At 42.6% G+C, this 22111-nt stretch overlaps 2 pseudogenes; both read left to right on the top strand.

The window, feature by feature from the left end:
* Positions 1 to 16751: 16751 nt before the first annotated feature.
* Positions 16752 to 17764, top strand: LOC147904948 (uncharacterized; annotated as a pseudogene).
* Positions 17765 to 17783: 19 nt separating this feature from the next.
* Positions 17784 to 19215, top strand: LOC147904947 (uncharacterized; annotated as a pseudogene).
* The last annotated feature ends 2896 nt before the right edge of the window (positions 19216 to 22111 follow it).

Below are 22111 nucleotides of genomic sequence, written 5' to 3'. Positions count from 1 at the left end.
CCCCTCTCTCGCTGCCGCGGCAGCGGCCGCGGCCCCCCCCCCTTTCTCTCTCTCCTCGCCTCCCTTTCCCCCCCCCTTCTCTCTCCCCTCCCCTCCCTCTCTCGCTGCCGCTGCCGCGGCAGCGGCCCCCCCTCTCTCTCTCTTCCCCCCCTTCCCTCTCTCCTCCCCTCCCTTTCCCCCCCCCTTCTCTCTCCCCTCCCCTCCCTCTCTCGCTGCCACGGCATGCCCCCCCCTCCCTCTCTCGCTGCTGCGGCATGCCCCCCCTTCCCTCTCGCGGCCCCCTCTCTCCCCCCTTCCCTCTCCCCCCCCCTCCCCCTCTCTCGCTGCTGCGGCAGAGGCAGCGGCCCCCTCCCTCCCTCTCCCCCCTCTTCCTCTCTCGCTGCCGCTGCCGCCCCCCTCCCCTCCCTCTCCCTCCTCCCTCTCACCGCCCCCCCTTCTCTCTCCCCCCCCCTTGCCCCCCCCGCCCTCCCTCTCCCTCTCCCCCCCCTCCCCCTCTCTCGCTGCCGCTGCCGCGGCAGCGGCCCCCTCCCCTCCCCCCCCCTCCCCCCCTCTCGCTGCCGCGGGCGGCTCCCTCCCCTCCCTCTCACCGCCCCCCCCTCCCTCTCTCGCCGGGCCCCCATCCCTCCCTCTCCCCTCTCCCTCTCACCGCCCCCCCTTCCCTCTACCCCCCCTCCCCCTCTCTCGCTGCCGCGGCAGCGGCAGCGTCCCCCTCCCCTCCCTTCCCTCTCCCCCCTCGCCTCCCCTCCCTCTTCCCCCTCTCTATCCCTGCCCCCCCTCCCTCTCTCGCCGCCTCCCCTTCCTCTCCCCTCCCCTCTCCCTCCCCTCCCTCCCCCCTCTGCGTTGCCGCGGCAGCGGCCTCCCCCTCCCCTCTCTCTCTCCCCCCCCCGCTGCTTCTCCCCTCTCTCCCCTCTCTTTCCCCCTTCCCCCTTCTCTCCCCCCTCCCTTTCTCTCCCCTCTCTTTCCCCCCCCTCTCTCGTCTCTCTCCCTCTCTCTTTCTTTCTCTCTTTTGCTGCCGAGGCAGCAAGACTCTCTCTCTTCTTTTCTCTCTCTAAAAATCTTTCCTTCACTTTTCTCTCTTTATAATAAAATTTCAAAGAATACAAATTTTAAAAACAGTACCTGGAAAAAAGTTGAAATCGATGCTTGTGCTTGCTTGTGCTTGCTTTTGCTCTTCCTCCTCTTTTTGCTTCTCCTCTTGCTCTTCCTTGTTGAAATGAGAGAAACAATGAGAGAAGGAGAGTATATATAAGAAAAACTAGGGTTTTGAGTGCTTCTCTCTCATTGGTCCTTCTATAACATTATCTCCTCTCCCATTGGCCTCTCTATTAGATTATCTTCTCTCTCTCTCCCACCCACTCCCATCCTCCCACCCCACTCCCACTCCCATCCTCCCACCCCCACTCCCACTCCCATCCTCCCACCCCACCTCCCCCATTCTCACTCCCACGCCCACGCCCATTCTTTCACCTTCCCCATTTCCACTCCCTCTCCCACTCCCATCCTCCCACCCCACCCCTCCCACTCCCACCCTCACTCCACCCCCACCTCCCCCATTCCCACTCCCACTCCCACTCCCACTCCCATTCTCCCACCCACTCACATCCTCCCACCTACACGTCTCACTCCCACTCCCATCCTCCCACCCCCACCCCTCCCCCCCCATTCCCACTCCCACTCCCATTCTCCCACCCTTATCCTCCCACCTCACCCCTCCCACTCCCATCCTCCCACTCCCATTTTCCCACCCCCCCACCTCCCCCATTCCCACTCCCACTCCCATTTTCCCCACCCCCCCCACCTCCCCCACTCCCACTCCCTCCCCCATCCTCCCACCCCACCCCTCCCACTTCCACCTCCACCTCCCCCATTCCCACTCCCATCCTCCCACCTCACCCCTCCCACTTCCACCCCCACCTCCCCCATTCCCACTCCCTCTCCCACTCCCATCCTCCCACTCCCACTCCCCACCCCACCCCTCCCACTCCCACTCCCATCCTCCCATCCTCCCACCCTCACCCCACCCCCACCTCCCCCATTCCCACTCCCTCTCCCACTCCCACTCCCATTCTCCCACCCCCACCTCCCCCATTCCCACTCCCTCTCTCACTCCCACTCCCATCCTCCCACCCCCACCCCCACCGCCCCCATTCCCACTCCCTCTCCCACTCTCCCTTTCTCCCACTACCACCCTCCCACACTCCCTTTCTCCACTTTCCCACTCTCCCTTTCTCCCACTACCACCCTCCCAACTATCAATTCCACTATTACTTATAAATTCTAATTAAAACTATTACTTAAATAAATGATATTACTTGAAAACACTCATAGGATTTAAGTTTTAGGATTTCGTGGTTTGGGTTTAGGATTTGGGGTTTGGTGAGTTAGGGTTTAGGGTTTAGGGTTTAGGGTTCAAGGTTTGAGGGTTAGGGTTTGGGGGTTAGGGTTTAGAGTTTGGTGGTTTAGGGTTTAGGGTTTGGGGGTTAGGGTTTAGGATTTAGGGTTTGGGGTTTAGGGTTTGGGGGTTAGGGTTTAGGGTTTGGGGTTTAGGGTTTAGGGTTTGGGAGTTAGGGTTTAGGGTTTGGGAGTTAGGGTTTAGGGTTTAGGGTTCAGGGTTTGGGGTTTAGGGTTTGGGGTTTGGGAGTTAGGGTTTAGGGTTTGGGATTTAGGGTTTAGGGTTTAGGGTTTGGGAGTTAGGGTTTAGGGTTTAGGAGTTAGGGTTTAAGGTTTGGGGGTTAGGGTTAAGGGCTTAGGGTTTAGGATCTAGGGTTTAGGAGTTAGGGTTTAGAGTTTAGGGTTTGGGGGTTAGGGTTTAGGGTTTAGGGTTTCGGGTTTCGGGTTTGGGAGTTAGGGTTTGGGGTTTGGGGTTTGGGAGTTAAGGTTTAGGGTTTAGGGTTTAGGGTTTAGGGTTTGGGAGTTAGGGTTTAGGGTTTAGGGTTTAGGAGTTAGGGTTTAGGGTTTGGGGTTTAGGGTTTAGGGTTTGGGAGTTAGGGTTTGGGGTTTGGGGGTTAGGGTTTAGGGTTTGGGGTTTGGGGTTTAGGGTTTAGGGTTTAGGGTTTAGGGTTTAGGGTTGTTATTGGTTAGGATTTAGGGTTGTTTTGGTTTACGGTTTAGGGTTGTTATTGGTTAGTGTCTAATTAAATTTTCAAACACGTTCTGGATTTTTAAATCATTAATAAAGTAGATTATTGAGAAGAGACTAATGTTCTTTATAATGGTTGTTACAGCTTGTTTGCAGAGGAAACTCACAAATGAGATGGCTACAAAATTTATTCCGGGGATGGAGGTGAGTTTATGTTGCAAAAGAGAAGTAGTTGCATTTGCTACAATCCATGAAAGTGATCCAAATTCTATTTGTCACTTTAGAAGACTTGGCGAAGATAAGGTAGCGGTTATCGTATCAAGGATTCTTAGTGCACATGTGGAGCTAAAGCATAAGTTTGGGGATATGGAAATCCTTGGAGATGTTATGCCCTTATAATACTTCCAACAAAGCATTTATTGCATGGGACAGAGATGAGACTTATCCAACACATGTCATCAGGAATACAAAGTGCATATCTTTGGATTTTAGAGTGGGAGATATTTTACAAATGTTATCATTTACAAATAAGTATGTAGCAGAAGGTCAAGTCTTGGGATTTGAACAAGTTGAACACTGGACATTTGCGCAGATGAGAATTCAAAAAGTTACTGATGATGGTATGGATGATAACTCAATGTCATTGGATGGTCCCTACTATGAGGTAGGTAAGGATTTGAGATGGAGCATGCAATTTTTAAAGATTGGAAAGACTCGGCATGTGGTTTTTAATGATAAACATAATGTATACTACAACATCAAAGAATTGAAAGAATATGCCAATGTACCAAGCTCTATTCCTTCAGAGATGGATGATTCCAATGCACTCAACTATAGCACTGACGTCTTATCAGAAGTCGATGAGTTCATTGGTACCGAGAAAGAAAAATATTTCACAAGTGATGCCTTATCCGGGGTGGATGAGTTCATGCACATTGAGAACTTGGGCAAAGATGCGAAAAGTGTTATATCTTCAAGCATGGATGGCTTCATGGATACTGATAAAGTTCTTGGAGTCAAAGCAGGTAACTATGGAATTATGGAAATCATGCACGATAGTATAATGAGTGATGTTCTCTCTGGAGTAGAGGAGTTTCAAGACTATGGAGTTATGAAATCCATAGAAAGTGCATCAATGAGCGATGTTCTCTCAGGAATAGATGAGTTTGAAGATCATTCTGGACAGTCTATCACCACTGACTATGGAGTTATGAAATCCATAGAAAGTGCATCAATGAGTGATGTTCTCTCAGGAATAGATGAGTTTGAAGATCATTCGGGACACTCTAATGCCATTGTGACAAGTGGTTCTACGATTGTATCAAAAGTAGGGATGAGATCAACAAAGGACTATTCGGTGTTTGACTTTGATTGTGAACTTGTAAATGTTACAAATGGTTTGACGAATGTATCAAAAGCAAGGATGACATCAACAAAGGAATATTCAGTATTTGACTGTCAGAGTGATAAGATCAAGGATGCAACATCTCATGAAAACAACGTGACAAATAAATCTTACAAGGAGAACTACACAAATCCAAATAAGAATGAACAGAAGGTCCCAAAACGGACATACAGATGCATGAAAAGACAACGAGTGCAGGCAGATCCAGAAAAGCAACCAAAGAGAATAAGAGTAATGAATGAAGATGTTATGCTAAAAGCAATGCGATCTACATGCTGTAAGCATACATGTATGCGATCCATTAACTTACATGACATCAAGGGTTGTAGAGAACATGTCTGGCAAAGGAAAGGAAGCAGAAGAAATGAATACCTACTCACGAGATTGTCTTGCTTTCTTGTAAATGATAAGAGAAGGCGAAGTTCAGGACATCAAATAAGGCCTCTTATAAATGGAAAAAGTATATGCAATAATGCATATCGCATTATTACAGGATTATCACATGGCACATATTGGAATTTGGCTAATAAAGCAAAGTATGGAGTTAAATTTAACATTCATGGAAACATAGGAAGGCCCAAAACAAGAGCCTCAACGGTTGCGGCAATAGCAATTTTGAAAGATTACATTTATGAAAATGCTTTACTGCAACCCCACCTATCAGAAATGCATCTTCCGATAGGTTTGACCAAAAAAAGAAGTATTTAACTCTATTGGAGAAACACAGAGGCAAAGAGGGCATGCACCGGCATCTTTTCATACTTTGTATACTCTTTGGAAAAAAAGCTTTGGACATGTTAAAATCCCAAAGAGGCAAAAAATGTCAAAGTGCAATGACTGTGATGATCTAAAGCGAGCACTTGAGAGTGCAACATCTCCAGAACAAAAAGAAGCTTACAAAAGAAAGAGAGAATTTCATCATGGACTTGTTCGACATTCTAGAATAAAATATGCATTTTGGAAGGAGCAAGCTATTTCTCACCCAAATGAGTACATGTGCATTATTGTAGATGGTATGGATCAAAATACAACAACATTACCTCGATTCGTTAACACTCCACCTAAGCTACAAGGCAAATACTTTTTAAAGACACATCTATGTGGAGTGTTAGTGCACGGATTTAAGTTTTTTGCAGACATATGGATTGATTCCTTGCATCTACACGATAGCAATCAAGTTGTAACATCCGTTATGAAGGCAATTCACAATGTACATGCAGAAAAAGGTCGCCTACCAGCAACTTTGAGAATACAAGTAGACAATTGCGGACGAGAGAATAAGAATGTACTCTTCTTTGCATTTTGCTCAATGCTAATCGCTCATAGAATCTTCAATGAGATTGAAGTTGGGTTTTTGTTGGTTGGGCACACACATGAGGATATCGATCAGGTATTTAGCACAGTTTCAAGAGAACTAAAGCACAAGGACATGGAGACAATGGATGACTTGATAAGAAAATGCGGGAGGCAAGTTGGTGGCCGTAAGGAAGGAACAATATGCTCAATGGTTGAGAGGATGTATGATTGGAAGAGCTTTATTCTACCTTTCATACAAAAAGGTGGTGATGCCCTGATTGGTCATAGCGCTCCACACTATTTTCGATTTTTCTTAGAGGATGAAAAACCAGTGATGCAATGGCAACACTATTCTCTTGATACAAAATGGGAACCTGAAGAACCTTACTCTCTCTTAACTTCAATCCCGAGCAAAGAAATGCATCCAACATGGGCTCCTATAAAAGAATTTAGCGAGAAATCCAAAGGTGAAATAGAAGGCTTAAAAGCTTTTATTGCATACAAAGAGGAAATGCTCCGAAGATTTCCTGATTGGAAGCCCTCTTGGAAGGAACACACTACTGTTGTAATTAGCAAGACCTACCAATTGATAAAGGACCTTGCAAAAATGCGAGAAGATGATATTAAGGCAGAACGGCCTTTATTTTGGCCAAATGTTGGTAATGACTTGCGTCCAGCATGTGGTCTCTTTGAAAATGAGTTTGAATCGTTGCTCCCACGTCCATATTGTGGACCCAAGAAGAGAGAGTTTATGCCACAAATAGACATAGATGTCCATTGTTTTGTTGCAGTTCGACCATCGGATGATGAACATGAGAACGTGAAGTTTTGGGTTGCAAAAGTAGTTGACGTGAGCATGGATGACCGGGGGAGAGCTACAACATTTACAGCGGTATGGTATGAGCCAAGGGGCAGGAAGGAGAACCAAGATAATAGTACATTGTATAGTAGTTGTTTGAAAAAGGAATGGGTCCCAAACCATGAAGCAATTTCAAGACTTTCCACAGAGACAGTCATAGTATCCTGGAAATCAAGGTCAAAGAAAACAAAGAAGCACATGGGGTATGATGTAGAAGACAAAATAAAATTACCGCAACCAATTATTACGCACATTACAGAGTTCACAAAGATGCTCGCCCGGGAGGAAGTAGAAGGAGATAGCGCAAATGAAGAATGCCCATGATAACACCATTCAAATATCGAGAAAGAGTGAAGGTGGTGGTGGTTGTCAGATGAGAGTGAATGAAGATGGCACCCAAGCGACAAGTGACGACAGAAAGGACATTCTGAACAAGCAAATGTTTGGATCGCTCATTTCTGTGATCATGATAGAAAAGGACATTCAAACAAGCAAATGTTTGGATCGCCCATTTGTACTAAACTCATTGTAAAGGAAAAATTAAATTATTGAAAAGGCCACAGGAGATCCTTTGTACAAAGACTCATCCAGAGCAATATTTGTTGTAAAACTTATGACATGATAATGTAAAATTGCAAGCATAGCTATTGCTACTTTTTGGAGTACAAAAGAGGCTTCCATCATGTCTCATGTGTATATAAACCTTTTAATTTCTTGAATATTCAAGAGTGTTATAGTTTTCTGCATTGAAAGTAAAAAGAGTCTTACAGGTCTCTTATGTATACATTTTTAAAATGTTGTGAATCCTCAATAGCATGGTTTTTCATGGATTTAAACTAATAACTCGGATTTTTTATTTTAAGAATATGATTCTTATAAACAAGAAATAGAAATTTAGGATTTAATAGTAGTTTTTGCATTATTTGTACAACATTGTAGAGAGATATTTTGAAATGTCTTATGTGAATATGATAGTGCCAGAAAGCAAACTTTTGATTCTCGAATGACAGTTTCATAAAGCAAACTTTTCAGTTGGGAAGGATTTTAAGGAATAGTCCAAAAGTAGACATATGAGTCCAAAATTAATGAAATAAGTGTTGTTGTTAGAAACTACCACTACTGACTAGCTAGATGCTACTAAGTACTTCTAGCTATTCTAAAAAAACCAGCTCTAACTTTCAAACAATGACTAACAATTACCAGTGATGTGAATTAGAGTATACTAACTATTACTAGCTAGACTCTACTATTTACTACCAATGTGAGCTAGACTCCAATATTTCTCACGAAGATCTTGTATGATGTCTACTGGTTGACTAGCAATCAAAAGGACAACTTATGGCATAGCTGCTCTTCCAAGGTTCATAGTGATAGCTACCCCATGGACAGTCGATTGTCTTCCTTCTTACCTTATCATGAGGAATAAAGAGTGCCCTGTTATGTCAACTATAATAAGGCAGGAAGCCAGAGGGCTTGGCAGCGCGGTATAAGGCAAGAAGCCAGAGGGCTTGCTAGAAGCCAAAGGAACTGAAGTCAGTTCATGAGAGGCTTTGGAGGTTCAACGAATCCATGGTTTGGGAGGAAAGAAAGAGGAAGCCCTCTATGTCTAAGGTCCCATTACATTGGTATTAGAGCCGGTAAGAGAAAGGGATGAGCATGCATGCAAATCATCCATCAAATTCTAAGCTGCAGCCCATTTTCAAAATCTGCACTACGTTTGATAGTCTTTGAGTTGATGCATAATTCAAGAGTCACACACATTGCGAGGCACATTTTAGACACTCAAGGCCCACGGAAGATTGGAGTACCTACTACCCAAGACTCTAGGAGTAGTTTGCATGAGCGTTGCCATGGAGCTGTCAGTCATGGCTACCGTGCGGTCATTATCATTATTGCGGGATCAGCGTGAGTGTCAGAGGTAGTTAGAGCCACTTCTATAGAGAGTTATGAAGGGAAAGCTATGCGTGACATTTCAACAGCAACGCATCAATTTGTTTCGTCAATTCTTCATTTCGTCTATTGCCAAAGTTTTGAAAAGCCACCTCATCAGAGCATTAATACCTCTCTCTAAAGTCTTAAACCCCCCGTCTCTTTTCAAATAGGGAGGTAGTCCTTAAGTTGAAGAGAATTGATGAATTCCAAAAGATAAGGGGTTTCGTGAGAGGTCTCAAAGACACTTATAAGGTTGAGTTGAAAAGAAATTCTCCAAAAACCTTTGAGCAAGCCATTAAGTACATCCAAATATATGATGATACGATGGGGAAATTCAGAGTTGGAACTTCAGAGCAAATAGGTTATGTTCCAAAGTTCAATAAATTTCTCAATTTGAAAAGGAAGGGGCACTTTAAGAAGGAGGTTTCTCAGGCACCACCTAAGAAACCTCAAACACAAAATTATCCTCTCTTGAAAAAAGAGGATTATGAAAGGGCCAGGCAAGAAAATCTTTGCCTCAAATGTTTGGGCAAAGACCATGCTACTTGGAACTACCCTAAAAATAAACCAGCAAGAGCTAAAGCCCCAAAAAGACCTCCGCATAGACAAGTGCATGCGGTACAAGTGTTGCCACTGAATGGCACTGAAAAGTACATTGAGGTAGAGGTCTATCATGAGGACAGCACCCACGTGCTGTTTATCATCGGCAATGTGGCAGCCCACCTTTGGTCCTCATGATTTAATGAGGATGCATGGAAAAATTAAGGGTTGAAAGAGTAAGAGTGATGGTCGATGATAGTGCAACTTATAATTTCTTAAACTACTCGTTAGTTAAGAAATTAAAATTGCCTGAGAGTGCCAGTGCCCATAAATATGTGGTCTCTTTGGCAAAGGGCAATGATAAAAAAGTTTGGGATACCATGGTATATGGTGTAGAGGTGGATATTCAAGGCTATCAGGATGCCTTGGATTTCCAAATCATGCATCTCGACCGAACAAATGTAGTGCTTGGTCGAGAATGGTTGTATTATCTTGGGCATACCTTACAGAGGAGTTATCTTAATAACTCCATTATGTTTGAAAAAGAGGGTAGAGTCTTCCAAATTCAAGGAGAACATGATGTGCCTAACTCTCCTCTTATTTGTTCGATGGAATTGGAACGACTACTACACCAAGAAGAATGCAAGGTAAATCTTTGTGTGCTTACTTTTATTGGTGATTTTATGTCTTTTGCATCGAAAAGAAGTAATGTTGTTTTTGATAATTTTGAAAAGTATAAATCTCATTTCAAGGATTTAATGTTTGAATTTAAAAATGTTTTTTCGTCTTATTTACCTGTTTACCTCCTGAGAGAGAAGTAGATCATAAAATAGATTTAATTCCTGGATCTACCCCTGTTTGTAAACCCCCATATAGGCTTAGTCAAATAGAGGAACGTGAGGTCGAAAGACAGTTAACGGAATATCTTAGGAAGGGCCAAATCCAAACAAGTAGCTCACCTTGGTTCGCACCAGTTTTACTAGTAAAAAAAAGGATGGTACTATGCATTTATGCATAGATTACTGAGCACTAAATAAAATCACCATTAAAAATAAGTATTCTATGCCTCGCATTGATGAGCTCTTTGATCAATTGCAAGAGGCAAAATACTTTACTAAAATTGATTTAAGATCAGGATATCACCAAGTATGAATTAGGGAAGAGGATGTCCCTAAGGCATCATTTCGTACTAAAAAATTTAAGGTAGCTATAGCAGCAGTTCCTATCTTAAAAGTAGTGGATCCCAATGAACCATTCGTGGTTAAGACAGATGCTAGTGATTTTGCTATTGGAGCGGTACTTATATAAAAAGGTCGACCAGTGGCTTTTAAAAGCAAAAACTTAGATCAAGCCCAATGGAATTACTTGACATATGAGAAGGAACTATATGCTATAGTCTATGCTTTAAAAAAGTGGAGGCACTATTTATATGGTGCAAAATTTGAGATCATCTTTAATCAGGAGAGCATTAAGTGGATTTGTAATCAGCCAGAACTTAACGGTAGAAAGGCTAGATGGGATGACTTAATGCAAGAGTTTGATATACAATTAACATATAGGAAAGGGAAGCTCAATGTGGTAGCAGACTCTCTTTGCCAAATGCCAATTGTAAATGAATTGAGTTTTACTCAATTTCAGAATGATTTCCTAGAGTCCTTATAGGGGAAATGTGAGTTTGATCCTCACTTCTCTGAAATATGGAAAGCAATTAAAAATAGGGATCCAAGTAATCGAGAGGCTTTCACTGATGAGTCACATGGAAATGGCGACACACCACAAGTTGGTGATAAAGGACTCAAGTGGAAAAAATATACTATTGAAGATGGCTACATGCTCTACAAGGGTAGACCCCCTTTGTCCCATGCCTAATGCATCATTTAAGAATACCAACCCCATGCAAAAGATTCTAGATCTCCTAATAGGGAGTAGGTGCTAGCGAACATGGAAACAACACCATATATGATTTTGTAATTTCTAGTCAAGTTTACAATGGGGGCATATAAGATTTGTAATTAAAATGTGACACTTTTTGAACCTGACCTCTAAATCTATGAAGAAATTTCCCATTTAAAATTTATGGAAAGAAGAATCCAAATATTTTTGAAGCTGTATGGCAATCCAAAACCAACTATTGTAAAATGTAATTTTAGATAGATAGATCCCTTTAACTACAATTAATTCATGAAAATCAATTGTGGGGAAAAATATTTCGGGTACAAGTTTTAAAAAAGCATAGAACTTCCCATGTTTAAGTAGTGGTTGAATGACACATCAACCTAGCAAATGTAAGGACACCTTGCTTTGAATTTTCTAGGGTAGAAAGAAGACCCACACCACCACACTTAAAAACAAATGACACTATATCATGCTTAATCTCATGAAAGAGCTCGATTTGCAAAACCCTAGGGACATAGTTGTGGATACTTTTCAAGGCACTGCTGAGATTTAACATTCTCTCCCAACAAGCTATACACGAAACCTTGTAATAAAAAGTGATGTCATATCAAAGGAAGCAACTATTGCTAGTTTTCATTCAAACTAAAGATGCTAAGTCCTAGAGGCTTACAGTCCTATGCCATGTGCCTATTGTATCATTCAAAAAGATAGAATATAGGCAAAACTTTCTAGATCTCCTAATAAAGGGTAGGTGCTTGTGAACAAGGCTATTAATTTTGAGAATCCCCCTCATGTAGATAACAATCATTATGAAAACTATGCAAGAACTATATCTATTTAAAATCTAAATACCATAATATTCAAGAGCATAAGGGAATTGTGGAAGGGGGTGTGCATCATACCATGGTTGGTACATAGACCAAGGATCCTTCAAAAAACTATACCAAACTTTTTGAAAATGTGTTATTTTTAGCCAAGATAACCTCATACATGGATCTCCAAATTGTGCAACGAATAGTTCTATGCATAGTTCTAATAGTCATAGATTAGCATGGAAAGTTCAATGCTATGTTTGATATGCCTTTGAAATACTATAGCTTGCATACTTTAACGTTTGGTAAATTTTCAATAATGATGTTTGTCTGGTGCCCCAAGCTTTCAATCAATGGAGAAAAATACAGAATATAACATGAAAAGATAGGATATGCTTACATAGGTTATAGCTCGCATTCAAAATGTTTTCGCATGTTTAGATTCTTGGTTGGCATCCCAAGTTTTACATCTATAAAGAAATATGTAGAATATAACACTTCCTATTTTATATTAACAGATTTGGTTGTGGTTTGAACCGCTAAAGTTTTGGCAAATTTGAGAAAAAACGCTTTTAACCCACTGTTTGTGCCTAGGCTCAAATATCTTTGGAGAAATTTCTATTAAAAATACATGAAAATAAAGTCACCTAATGATTTTTAAAATGGTATGGCACCCAAAGTTGATAGCGGACGTGAGAGAGGGAGAGAGAGAGGAGTGCACATGATATAGCTACCTGTACACTAAGTGTTTTGACAATGAACATGAAGATACACATGTGAACCCCTTAGGGTTAGGGTTAGGGTTTGTCCCTATGCCCTATGTGGATAGTGCAATTTACACTATCTTTAACACCCCCTCTTAAATTGCACTGGGTAAGTAGAGGGTGTATGTACAAGACCTATTTGTGGATTTTGTTTGGTGCATATGATAGCATCCAAAACTAAAAAGAAAACTAAAAGAAATCAGAGTAGTATGTGCATATGTGAGCACAGTGACTACGTAGCAGAAGCATGTACAATGAGTACAACTTAAAGATCCTATACACAAATGTGCATTTCCCTCTCTTAAGTTGTGGGTCATCCTTCGCCTTTGGGAATGAAACCCATAAGATAGGCTGAAAGGAAGAGGAAGGAAATATGTAGAAAGTCAGGTCCATGTGGATCAAAGACTTGTCGGTCAAAAGATGAGTAGCCAAGAGGTTGTGCAAGGCTAATGTATGTGTGCAGGAACCAATGCCAAAAATAGTCAACAATTGTGACTGTACATGGGTGGCATGTGTGTGTGCAAATGTGCAACAATCCTGAATCTGAGAAGAACTCTGCCAAGTGTCACACTGAGGTGCTAAAGTGCCGAATGCCAAGAGAACTAAACGGGTGTCAGATATGTGAATGTGTTTACCGATGATAGAACCGCATGGACAAACGACGGTGGGAACTAATCGAGTAATGTGGCAATGGATGACTTTGCTTGGTGAAGTTGGATCTCCTCTATGGCTGAGCTAGTCTATAGCTAGACTACGCATCAAAGCGTCAAATGCAGTAAAAGAACTTTATCTAAATTCATTTTATGTGCTGGGTGCACTGCAAAGGATTAGGAGATGGTTCCGATGATGAGGTTTTGATTATTCTAGCCTGTGGAAAAGGCAGATGTCAGATCTGATGTGCTTAGCACATAGAGCACGAGCTAGCAATCATTTTTCCTTTTCATTGCTCTATGAAATTCCTCTTGGATCAAAAGATACGTCCCTCGAAAGGATGGGCCAAACTTTGTCATAGGAGGGGGTCCAAATTAATGATGTGGCAGGGTGATGATATGGCACTCACATGCAGATTGAAAACGTGTGCCTGTGAGGCACTGTGTTCTTAGAAGGCACATGGTGATTGTGCATCTTGACATGGTAGGGACTGGTGAGGTGGCATTGGCTAGAGATAACTAGGGTTGGGCAACCCCGTGGTTAGAGGTAACCATGGTCAAAGGTAACTGTGGTCAAAGGCAACCATGTTCAAAGATTTAGGATGATGTTGTAGATAAGGTTTAGTTGCCATGTGGCCAAACACTGACCACTCCTTAAACGCAAGGTCAACTTGCCCTAACCAGGGGCTCGGTCTATCTGCCCTGTGTCTTGTGGGCTGGAATCTTAAAGAAGATGCTAACAGAATCTTTGTATGATTCCGTCGACACATCGTCTTCTCCGTTGAGAAGATTTCAAGGAGCCGTGCGTGAGCAGTCGAGGGCTAGAGGCCGCCGCCGGCGCTGTTCGGAGATGCGTTTCTTGTTGCAGGGGAGGCCTTGAAGGCTCTGGCCGTTGAGGCGCCTTCGTTACTGGAGTCGCCTGCAGTCCGTGTGGAGTCACCAGGGTCCAGGAGCATTAGTAGACGCCTTGTTGATGGCAGTCATTGTTTGTTGGCCGTCTGGGTTGGCTTTGACGAAGAGGCTGTTGCCGTTGAAGGAGCTGCCCGTCGTGTGGGCTCGCTTTGCATAGCCATGGAAGCTCGAGGTCATCGTAGGCATTGTGTCCGTGTATGCAGGCTGCGTGGAGGCAGTCATTGAAGGCTGAGTAGTTGAAGGCGTTGTTGGAGCTTATAAGTTCAGGCTTACGGGCTGTGGCGCTGACTACGAAGTCCATGTGACGTCCATAGACCCCAAGCACCTTCTGAACGTCGGTGTAGAAGGATTTTACGGCCCCAACACTAGGCTATCTGCTAATCCCACCTCTTACTATGAGTGATGGCACCGACTTCTTGAGAAACCATCGAGTTGTTGGGATTGACTATGCCTCCGTGCACGCCTATCCAGATGCTTGGGAAAGACTGAGCGTTTGGACATGGGAGGTCGGAAGGAGCGTTGTCGTGGCTGTAGAGAGGAGAGGCACTGGAAGGTGTCGTTGATGGCCTTGAAGATAAGGCTTCATTGGTTGCTCCGTCCAGGTCGATGGAGGCTGTTTGTCAGCATCAAAGCTTGGCCGTCGGGGCTCTTGGGTCGTTTGATGGAGGCGGACCTCTCTCACATGGCTCAGAGGCTATAGGCTCGCATTGGAGAAGGCCGTTGTAGTCCATGAGCTTGTAGAAGTAGAGCTCAAGCTTTGGTGTAGGCATGGCAATGTCTGTGCCCGCTGGTCGTAGTGCCTTGTAGATGCTTGGACGTCCAAGTTGCCTCTGTTGAATGTGGAGGTGCTTAGTGCTCCAAGTCGAGTCGTTGTGCTTGTAGAAGCAATCCAGAACCAGAGTTCTCTCCAAAAGAATAGATAGGATTTCAAATCCCAAGGGAGACCTCGTAGAACCTAGAAATCTCAACACTAGTGAAATTTCTCAATGAACCTCATCCAGATATCAGATTTGAGCTTTCTGAAGCAAAATGAAGAGGAGAACATAATCTTCAAGGAGAGCTCAAAGATGCGTCATACGGAGGGATTATTGCCTCAACAAAGCGAGGGCTTGCATGCCTTGACGGAACAAGGGCTTAACTCTCTCTCGACAGAAAAACTCTCTCAATGGAAGATACCTCACGGAAGGAGGGCTTGACACTTATGAAGGGAGTGGGAGCACCTGGTGCTCTGATACCATGATAGAGGACGTGAGATAGGGAGAGAGATAGGATTGCACACGATATAGCTGCCTGTACACCAAGTGTATTGACAATGAACATGAAGATATACATGTGAACCCCTTAGGGTTAGGGTTAGGGTTAGGATTAGGGTTAGGATTAGTGTTAGGATTAGGATTAAGGTTAGGATTAGGGTCAAGGTTAGGGTTTGCCCCTATGCCCTATGAGGATAGTGCAATTTACACTATCTTTAATAAAAAGAAGCCAATGCATAACCCAATTCCATAGATGCACCCCTCTAACTATTATTATTCCATGAAAATCCTAACTACTATTATTCCATGAAAATCCTGTTAGCACCCAATCCCTTGCCTCCTAGCCATGCAAGCCTCCTCACACCCCAAAGAGATAGTTGGGATGTGAGGAGTCTCGTCCATAACATCATTTATATAAGGACATCCACAATACACCTTCTTGTATATGGGACTAAGCTCCACATGACACATGCCAACAAGTGCCTAAAGGCCCTCCACACACCAAAGAGCTAGTTGAGATGTGAGATGTCTCTTCAAAACATTATTTATTCAAGGACCTTCACAATACACCTTTTGTATATGGGACTAAGCTCCACATGACACATGTCAACAAGTGTCTAGAGGCCCCCCTCCTTCAACTACTACATTATGCATGCAAGGGGTGAAGGCAACCACCTCCAATACCCCCCTGTGGTCATATCCTTGGAGCATAAACACATAGCTAAGCCTCCCCTCAAGACTCAAGAGTGACCCTCATTAAACACGTGTCACTCTCTAAATTGACCATATGTCTAATAATCCCCTTGGACCACATACAACACTAGTTACAACGGTTGCATGTTACAAACATGTGTAAGCCCAACAAGAGCCATCATGCTAAGGCTAGGGATCACCATGGCTAGGCTAGATCAAGTCTATCAACAAATTCTTAAGATGCCATATGGAGGTACGCATGCATGTTAAGTAGCTAGAAGCTATATATCAAAGCCGATATCGGTTGCATGGTGCCATAAGCTGCCACTTCCCTCAACAGTAAACCCAAGCGTTCATTCACACAGTCCATAGTCCACAAGGTTCCTTTCCTTAATGCCATGTTTGCATACCACATGGCATGTATAGGATGCACTGAGTAGGGGGGTTCCAATCTCCTACCTCCTAACCACACAAGCCTCATCATACAAAGACATCCACAATACACATTTTGTATATGGGAATAAGCACATCATGACATGTGCCCAATTCTTCTCCATCCCCATCTCATCCTTCCTCCAAGCATCAAGATTCAAGCCTCTCCATCCTCTCTCTCTCTCTCTCTCTCTCTCTCTCTCTCTCTCTCTCTCTCTCTCTTTCGCAATGCCACTGGCTATTCATGAAGCCTTTTCCTTGCCCTGTACTTACTTTGAGAGAGTGAAAGAGAAGTCCAATGTTTGCAAGTGGCATTGCAAGTATTTCCCCAAGGTCCAAACTAGTAGTGTGACCTACCTTCTTATCCATTTGTGTATGTTGGGTGGGAAATCTGGACAAGCATTGAGTCAAAAGTACCTACCCTTGAAGTGAAGGAAGAAGACCTCTATGGCACGAGAGGAAATAATGTGTTCAAACATTTCCTCATCTATTAGCAGAGGATGATGCCTCTCAATCTGCCTCTGTTGCCGCAATCAGGGCTACTATGTCCTCTAGCACGGCATCAAAGAGAACAAAGACAAGTGATGTACCAAGAAGGAGGAAAGTCACTCTTGCCCAAGCCATGGGTGACCTCTCCGCTCCATTGTCATTCCTCAAGGAGCGCCAAAGACAACAAGTTGAAATAGAGATTGTCCGCATCGTCATTGAGTGCAATATGTCTTTCCATGTGCTTTGATGTGAACGGTGGCGAAGAATGGAGAAAGCCATAGCCTCGGTTGGTTCATGTAAAGGGTGGGATGGAGTTAGCTACAATGACATGCATACCAAGACGCTTGATGAAGAGAGGGAGAGAATCAACAAGTCTCTCGAGCCCATCCATGCCAGGTAATTCAAGTATGGATGCTCCACTCTCTCCAATGGATGGTGTGATAGAAAGAAGAGAGGCATCATCAACATTCTTGTCTCTTGCCCTCTTGGCACATACTTCTTGTGGGCTATGGATGTGGGAGACAAGGGAAGAAAAAGTACCACCTCCTTTATCTATCGCCACATTTGGGAAGCTATACTTGAGGTAAGTTGAGAGTCATGTAACTTCTTTAGATTCGTTGATCTCCAAAAGCAATCTACTTCTCATTCTTGAATCTTACAAGCTAAAACTTGTCATGTAGGTCGGTCCCACAAATGTGGTGCAAGTCATAATGGACAATGCCTCCAGTTGTAGGTCCATGGGTTGCATGTGATGAAGAAGCTATCAAAGACATGATTTCTGCTATGTGGCTACTTCTTGAGTGGCTCTATGATGTTCAAAACAAGCTTTAAAAGACACTTGTGTCCAATGAGTATAAAGAATGGTTTGAAGGAAAGTCAAGTGCAACTCAACAAGATGCAAAAGACATTCAATGGCTTTGCTTGAGAGAGTCTTTTTGGCAAGGGGTAAAGGCCATTATCATTGCCATTATGCCCTTGTACAAGATCTTGCGCATGATGGACATGGAGGGGGCTACTTTAGGGCTTCTTCATCACTTCATGAAAGAGCCATTGTAGAGATTAGCACCTCCACCATTCTAGATATGGATATTAGTGCGTCATGGTAACTTATAAACCTACAATTTTAATATCAAATCTCGTCTCTTTGATTCAATGTTAATTAATAATCTCTCAAGTCTCACTTATCACTATTTTTCTTTAGGCATTAGTGATATCTTGGATACCACACCAAAGCACGATGACATCCTCTTTCATGTCAATAAGAGGTGGAATTGGATGAAAGACCCATCCATGGCTTTGCTGCCCTCATCCATCTAACTTTCAAGGGCCCCTCTTATCTTGATGAGGGCTTGGCCTCCAATAGAGATGCATATCTTCCAAAAGCATTGCATAAGGACAAGCATGGCACATTTCTTCAAGAACTCATAAAGTACAATGATCAAAGGGGAACCGCATTTGCTTCCACCATGTGTTGAAAGAGGGACTCCTTGGTCAAACCTCTTTTTTGGTGGAAGTCTTTTGGCTACCAATTGTCCCATCTACAAAAAGTAGCTATGAGCGTTCTTTCACAAGTAATTAGAAATCTAAAGCTACAAGTCTACAGTCTAAAATTCATACCTTTAGGCTCTCGTAACTCATTTACTTAACATTTATGTTTGATGTACATTAGGTTTGCTCATCGAGTGTGTGAGAGAGGAATTGGTCCACTTACTCTCTCATACACACAAAGATGCACAACAAGCTTAGCACAAAACAATTTGAGCAGCTTATTTATTGTCAGTCTAACTTACAAATGTTGTGGAACATGCATGAGATACCTATGGCTAGACAGATAGACTTTTCAACTTCCTATATTGTAAACTCATATTTGCTCTCCATACTTGTAAATTGTACACAATGGTACTTGTCACTTGACACTTGCAAGTTGTAGGTCTTAAGTTCTAACTACAGGCCACACCTCAAATTTTTGGGTAAATGTGGATGAGTGCAAGCTATCGACTAACAAGCTTAGAAGTGCCACCAGAGAGTGCGAGATCCAGAGCAAGACTGGATTTTCAGGGACCTCTACTTGGAGCTAGAGGAGATAGATCGACAAGTGTTACATGCTTGCATTGGGAGAAGTGTCACTGTTCTAGTTGGTGGCACTCGTGGCGGTTGGGCATCCACACCCCGTATTAGGACATCCGTACCATCGGCCACTTGAACCTATGTGAGGCACGGCTCCGGGAGCACATCAACCACATTCGTTTGCTGAGCACACCCTTGTGACTAGGCTAGAACCGGAGTATGATGAGGAGGGCAATGTTCTTAGTGAGGGTGACTATGGTGAGGGGTCTCATTGATCCTCATCATCCTTCAGTGAGAATGATCATAGTTGTGGATTTAATAGTGATGGGAGTACCTAGAGGCTAGGACCTAGGCCCTAGGCTCTTGCCTCTAGTAAATCTTTTTGTAAATCTTTTTGCATCTATATTGGACCTTGGTCCCCCTTTTTGTGCTCACTACTTTTATGTCACAAGTCATGACTCACTACTATTTGTAATGATATATCTTCAGTCCTTTTGACATGAGTCATGAATCATGATATGTCTTCGGTCCTTTGAAGTTTTGCACCTATGGTACATGTAAAATGTTTGTGTATTAACTTTCAAGAATCAAGTCATCTTCATTTTCTAAGCATTGAATGTCCATTCAAGAAAAGCTTGTACTTACTCTAAAACTTTAAAATATGTCTTTTTTTGGGGTATCAAACGTACAATCTAATGTATGCTCAATACTTTTTAGTTCTTTTAGTACCACGCAAATATCGAACGGTACGTACGTGTCAACCATGAGCAAGAGGAAAGCCTGATGAACTTGTTTCGTTGAAAAAGCCAAGTCCCCTACTTGCAAAGTTCGAGGCAAGGCTTAGTGCTACTCTTCTTCTAACAAAAGCAAGATTTGTTGGTTTTTCAATGGTTGATAGGTTGCAGATTTGAGGGTTTCTCTTTGCCTCTTTTTTTTGGGTTTTTTGTCGAGGTGTGGGATTGAGATTACTCTCCCACGTCTACTGAAATTTGCACTTCGGTGTGTCCTTCCGAAATGCAATATATTACTATTTCTCTATAAAAAACCACTCTTTGCAACACTCTCTAACATCTCATCCTTGCGACCAACATTTTTGGCATTAAACATTCCGTCACCCATATTGCTTCAATTTGGGATATTCCATGGACAAAGCCAATATTGTCAAGGCACTACTTAGATTTAATAGTTTCTCCCAACTGTACACTCATCCTTGTATGAAACATGTTATCAAGCAACAACTACCGACTTCATTAAAACTAAAGGCAAAGTCCTAGAGAACTACAAGCAACTATCAAATGCATATTGTTTCATTCAAAAACACAAACCATGGGCACAAACTTTCCAAATCTCCTGACAGAGATGTAGGTGCTAGCAAACATGGCCATTGGTTTCAAGCAACAATATGATTGTGTTTTCCATTTAAGTTTACAATGCATATATGATGATTATAATTGTATACAAGAACAGAACTTTCATCTTGCACTTACCTAGTTCTATAACTTCTTTCTCCTATGCCCACCGCCTCATATAGGTAATAATAATTATACAAACTATACAAGAACTACTTCTACTTACAAATTCATAGACCATGCTACGCATGAGCAAGGGTGTGCATGATACATGGTTGGTACATCAAAAACTATACCGAAAGTTTTGAACATGCATTATCTCTAAGCCAACTTAACATCTTACATGGATCTTCAAACTGTGCATCCAATGTGCATCCAATACGTCTATTCAGAGCTTATAAACATAGATTAGCATGGCAAGTTCAATGCTATTTTGGATATGACTTGGAATGTTATAGCTTGCACACAGTAACATTTTGTACTATTTTCTAAACCCACATTGGGCAGGTGTCTAAAACTTTCTAAGGATATCTTTGACAAGGTTATAACTTGCAAGCAACACGATTTTCACACGTTTAGAGCCGTCCAGGTTGGCGCACCAAATTTTAAATCTATGAATAAAGATCCAAAATATAAACCTTTTACTATTTTCAGAACACTTCTTTTAGTCGGTGTCCCATGAAGAAAATTCAAGAATTTAATATTTTTTGTGCTTGCAGTCTAAATTTGTCAAGAAAATTTCAGAAAAAAACATGAAAAGAAAGCCATCCAAGGATTTTCCAAGTGGTTTACTACACCCAAGAACAGGTAATGCATAATCTAATTTAGATAGTAAAAACCTCTAGCTATCATTAATCCATGAAAATCAATCTGTCGCAACAAACACGTTTTTAAAAAGCAGACAATTTCCCATGTTTCAAGTAGTGGCTGACGAGAGCATCAACCTAACAAAAGATCAGGACAACTCACTTTTAAGTTTCCACAGTAGAAAGAAGATCCATCTACCATCCTTAATTGAGTTCTGCTAAAAGCACATAGAGCTCAGAAGTGCGATCTGAAATGGCATATCTCGTTAGGTGGGAAGTTCTCCACAATTCCAACAAGTTCATAGCTCTCATTCACATCAAGATAGGAAAAAAGGGGCATCTACAGATTTTTGAAGTGGTAAGGCACCCAAGAGCAATAATGCATAATCTAATTTACATACCCCTATCATTAATCCATGAAAATTTGTCGCAGCAAAAAGCATTTCGGGTAGAAGTTTTTAAAAATCATACAATTTCCCATTTCAAGTACTTGCTAATGAACCTCGCAAAAGATTAGGATGCCTTACTTGCAACTTCCCATGATAGAAAGAAGATCCATACTACCATAGTATACAATATGCTTAATCTCACGAAGAAAGAAGTCATCAAACAAACTGGCACAATATTCCATTGTAGCACATCCATCGAACTTCCTTCTACAAGCTGTGTGTGCAACGTGGGTCATTTCCCATACACAAGCTCCTTAATGTACAGAAAGGTGAGCATCACTTGCAAGGCAGCAAATTTTCCCAATAATACTACAATGTCAATACAAACTCACATTGCTTCCAGACCTATTGAATGTTACATTCAATTGAATGTTACATTCAATACTAACCACGTGTCTCGTTGGGTTTTTACAAGCACACTCATTAAC

Source organism: Dipteris shenzhenensis, chromosome 2, assembly GCF_047967505.1.
Source record: "Dipteris shenzhenensis isolate YYH24624 ecotype China chromosome 2, Dip_SZ_1.0, whole genome shotgun sequence".
In the NCBI taxonomy this organism is placed as follows: domain Eukaryota; kingdom Viridiplantae; phylum Streptophyta; class Polypodiopsida; order Gleicheniales; family Dipteridaceae; genus Dipteris; species Dipteris shenzhenensis.
This window is presented reverse-complemented; position numbering and strand designations above follow the sequence as displayed.